The 4,798-nt window shown below is 43.0% G+C and overlaps 1 protein-coding gene across 1 annotated transcript in view; it reads left to right on the top strand.

Annotated features, from left to right (window-relative positions):
• Nucleotides 1–364: 364 nt before the first annotated feature.
• PLXNB2 (plexin B2) overlaps nucleotides 365–4,798 on the top strand; it is a 346,449-nt gene continuing 342,015 nt past the window's right edge. The window contains exon 1 of the mRNA XM_034767793.1: nucleotides 365–693. The gene's annotated coding sequence lies outside the window, so the exon portion shown is untranslated. The remainder of the gene's footprint in view (nucleotides 694–4,798) is intronic.

Below are 4,798 nucleotides of genomic sequence, written 5' to 3'. Positions count from 1 at the left end.
CGCAGCCCTGGCCCCCAGCGCCAGCCCTTCTCCCCAGGGACATTTAGCCCCAGGCGCGCTGCCCGCAAGCCAAGCCCCTGGCCCCCAGGGCGAGCCCGGCCGGGTGGCTGGCTGCTGCGCTGAGGAAGAGGGGCGGGAGGAAGAAGAGGGTGATTAGTTGTTGTCTGTCTGGCTTTCCCGGGAGGAGAGGCGTGTGCAAGCGGATCCGGAGCAGAGGCAGGGGGTGGGGACTGAGGAGGAGGACAGTGGGAGGGGGAGCCCGTCTCCCCCCCTTTCCCTGGGCTGTTTTTTCAGTTTCCTGTCTCGCCGGGTGCGCACGGCGGATATGTGCAGCGCCTACAGGTGTGTCTCTCCCTCGCCGCTCCTCTGGCTCCCCGGCGCAGGCGGCAGGAGCGCGTAGGTGGAGGCGGAGGCTCAGGCTCATCATGTGATGATTAATTGGGCTCTGGGTGGTTCCTTTCGCTCTCTCTCCTTCTCCCGGGCGCGGCTGCCGGGGCTCAGACTCGGGCTGCGGCGGGCGGCTCCTCGGGAAATGGGCAACGAGTTGGCTGCTGTCGCTGCGCGGTGGCTAGGGGGGATGCTTGGCTGAGCTGCTGTGAGATGGGAGGAGCCGGAGCCGCGGCAGCCTGAGCTGGGATCTGCTGCCGAGCAGCAGGGCGCAAAGGCGCTGCCCAGCCCTGCTCTCCAACTTGGGTAAGTTTGATTCTCCCCCTCCCTCTGCCTTGGGGACTTTTCCCCACGGTGGCTCCACCAGTTGAAGGCAGCGGGGCCCTTTTGTGCTTGTTTGTGTGAGGGGGAAGGATACACAAATCTGAGACTAATAAATCAGTTTCCCCTCTTGAAAGCTCTGCCTCCTAATTGCCTGTATGGCAACTTCCACTGTTCCCTAGTCAGCATGTGGTTAACCTCCGAGGGAAAGGGAGAGCCAAGGCATGAAACAAAACGCGCAGAGCGCTCTCAGATGAGACCCAGTTTGAATCTCACCTCTAACTGGGTTCGGAGGAGTCAAAAACTTTAAAATGAGCTTTGGACCGTGTTCTTCCCTCGCTCTGAACGGCATATGGCTTTCATTAAGGCAAAACCCAGGGCTTCGTAGGCTATGTCGCGTTGAACGTTGATTGCGCTTGTTAGCCTGCAATCTAAACAAATCTGAAAATTTTCCTTTTCTAAATGCCGATGTAGCGAGCTACGTGGATTGCGATTGTATCAAACCCAGCGTGTGAGAGTTAAACACAATTTTTATGTAAGAGAATAAAAAAATAAAAGCTTTGTGATCTTAAGCAGAAATTTGAGAAACATCCTCTTGTCCAGAGAGATTTTTAGCTCCAATATTCTGGTATATAGCACTGGATTTATAGTTCATTATTAACCTCGAGTTTTGTAATTATCGTTTCACGACAGAATAATTGTAACCCATTCTCTCTTGTGTGGCTAGCACTTGGTTAAGAGCCATTTTGACACTTGAGTTCTTCAGACCACTAGCTTCAATTCAGAAGCTAATTTGGATTTTAATGCAAATGCCTTGTTTTATTTTGTTAGTCTGCTTTAAACTTTCTCTCCAAACACTTGCTTTTTTTTTCTTTTAAAGAACAATTACTTGCATGCACTATAGGCAAATGAAACTTGCAGTTTCTATAGGGTTTGTGACTCATACTGTTTGCTTTGGAATTGTGTAAAATCTTTGCTGTGCTTGGTTATGCTGTAATTCAAGTTACTGTCTCTCTCAGTCCCTACTTATGAGCTTTCTGTAACGTCAGTTTTTATGGCAGGCTATGACAAAAACGATCACTGAATCAATAAAGTAACTTGTGGGTTAACCAAAGATTGGGGACAAATATCCAGAAGGTGAACTGTCACATTACCTCTTGTCAATCTGTTGGCAAAAATTATTAGTCCGTTCATTGTGTGCTAGGGTACTATGGTGCTATCCATAACTTTTTTTTTTAAATGACTTCTGCTGAAACACTAAAAACCTCTGTAATTGTGTTAATGTTTCCTTCAATGTGATGATTCCTGTTTCTTCTGACAAAGATTTTCTTAATTTATTCTAAACTGCATACGGCATTTAACAGGTAACACATCCAAGATAAATGTTATCAATTTCCTTATTTGTATCCAATTTAAAGTTGGATTAGAAGTAAGAAGGGGTTAAGATTTAGGATTTACTTGGGATTTCTCTACCATTGGTGTAAAGGGACACTAAGGTTGTCAGGCCCAAAGCTGAATTTAAGAATTTATTCCTTTTTCTCCTTTCATTACCCTTCTGGGATGAGGATTGTGTACCATGCTGTAGATAAATCCAGGTGGGTGATCCATTAATAATGAATTTAGGGTGCTGTGTGTGTAATTACCTATGCATATGGGGCCCATCCTTCTACTCTGCATTCCTCTTCAACTGTCAGAGAGCCAACTTCTTGTAAATTTCAGTACTGTGCCTGCTCCCTAGGATGGAACAGAGAGCATGCCTGCAACCACAAGCCAAAACAAAGCTAGCAGAGGAAGTCTAATCCTAGGCCTACCACCCGTGACCTCAGCCCTTATGAATGTTCGTATCTCTAAAGGGCTTTATGGGATTTTTAACTTGAGTAGTAGGAACTAGAATTCAGAGTGGTGCTCTCTACTCAAGAAAAGAGCATTTGAAGTAATACAAGAACTAAGTGAAAGCACTGTTTGTGAAATGGTATTTCTGGACACTGAAGTCCTCTATACAGCCATTTTTTTGTGATCCAGAGACCCACAAGAACTTGCACTAGGATCACCAATTAATTCTGCATAGCTGGAGTCATATTGTAGAGTAGTAAAAAGCTCCCATCCAAAGCTTTGATCGAACACTCTGACAGTCTATTAGAAATGTGCTAATTAATAGACCTGTCAGTTATCCCAAGATTGCTACCAACTTGGGAAAGGCAATATAAGAAGAGTTTCCCATAATCTGGGAAATATTTCCCAAACAGAATTATCCCAGTAAATGTCAATGCACACTGAAAAGAATTATTTCCCCACTGAGAAGCTACTAAACTACAGATTTTTCTGCACAGTGAGTTTGGTTGTAACAGTTTTTCACTGCTTTGCTGAATCTGTTTCTTATGTTTCAAAAGAAACTACTGGAAAACTTAACTGAACAGTCCTTGATTTTGGCCATTTAATGTTAGAATGCATACTTGAGAATGACCAGCAATATGTTTTTACTTTTTAGAAAATGCACATAGCAAATGTAACAAAACAAGGGTTAATGTTTGTAAAAATCTCTGAAATCTAAGAAGATGATGAATTAAGAGCATGATCTAGCCCCCAGTGAATCTTTCCCTTGACATCAGTGGGAGTTGGATCAAGGCCTAAAATCTATTTATAAACTTGGATTAACTTTTAGGAAGTTTGTCCAAAAAGACACAAACAAAATAAAATCCACCAAATTTCTTCCAGTTGAGTTACCATCATGTTTCAATAATTTGTTTGAGTCCAAATGACTTGAGGCCAGTATGTTGAAACTTGTTTGGATCTTAGCCTTGGGGACTGAGGAAATGAAAGGATTCATGCTCTTACTTTCTTTAAAAGCTATGGTGGTGACAAAGGAGAAATCACTCTTATTGATTCTGATAGCTCTATAGCAAACAAATAAGCCCTTATGTATTGGAAATTTGAAAAACCTAAATGCCTATAAGGTTGAAATAATGATATTTAGACTATTGTGCCATTTGGTGTGTTAAATATTGAACTGACAAGTAAAAAAAATTACTGTGCCAAGCTTAATTTAAGTTTTGCAACATTTGAAGCATTGCCAACAAACATTTAATGGCAACATGAAACGATAGTAAACTAATTGCTGAACTTATATCACTATCACTTTCCTCTTCCCATTTCCTTCTTCAAGCAGAAAATTCTGAAGGCATGTAGTGAATATTATGGAGTAGTTTGGCATTGCCTCTTGTGTAAGTGCTCATCAATTTTACAGAACTAGAATGAGTATATTCCAATGTAAAGTTGGTTAAACGTACCTAAAATAACAACAAGCCTAAATTCCTTAGGTTCTGAAGCTGCAAATACGCATGCTTAATTATTACTTAGTAACTAGTTCTGTCAAGTTCAATGGGACTACCCAATGAATAACAGGTGAGCACATGCATAAATGTCTGCAGGATCAGGACCTTAGATGATTTAATCCTCTTCTCTCCCCCTCACTTCCCAATATACTTGTTTCTTTTGCCTTTTATTTGAACCAAAAAAAAAAAAAAAAATCAAGTATTCAGTTCATTTTTGTTTAAAAATTTTACGTGCAGGCTCTGTTATGTTGTCAGGTTCGGCTTGCAAATACTGCAGGGGAATGTTAGTATGTTTAAAAATAGCTGGTTCTCTTGGAACTTTTAAAAGTGAAAATGCTTCTGTTATAGTTAGGTTTCGTAGAAGCTTTCTTGCATAAAAACCTCAATGAGGCCAACTTGGACCTGACACGGGCCCTCTAATGCCTTGCTAAAATAAATAAACCCAGTTTAGGTTAGCTGAATAGATCAGTTTAAAGAGCAATATTTGGATACTAAGGACCCTGACCTTTTATTCCTTCCTTGGCCAAAACTCACATTGACAAAGTGGAAATAGTGAGTTGTGTAAAATTAGGGTTACCATATCTAACAAATAAAAAAAAGAGGACCCTCCATGGGCCCTGGCCCTGCCCATTTCTCCCAGCCCCGCCCTGACTCCACCCCTTCCCCGCCCTGACTCCGCCCCCTCCCTCCCCCCACTCCCAGCCACGTGGAAAGGGCTGCCCGAGCGCTACCGGCTTCACGGTTTGCCGGGCAGCCCC

Source organism: Trachemys scripta, chromosome 1 (assembly GCF_013100865.1).
Source record: "Trachemys scripta elegans isolate TJP31775 chromosome 1, CAS_Tse_1.0, whole genome shotgun sequence".
Lineage (NCBI taxonomy): Eukaryota > Metazoa > Chordata > Testudines > Emydidae > Trachemys > Trachemys scripta.
This window is presented reverse-complemented; position numbering and strand designations above follow the sequence as displayed.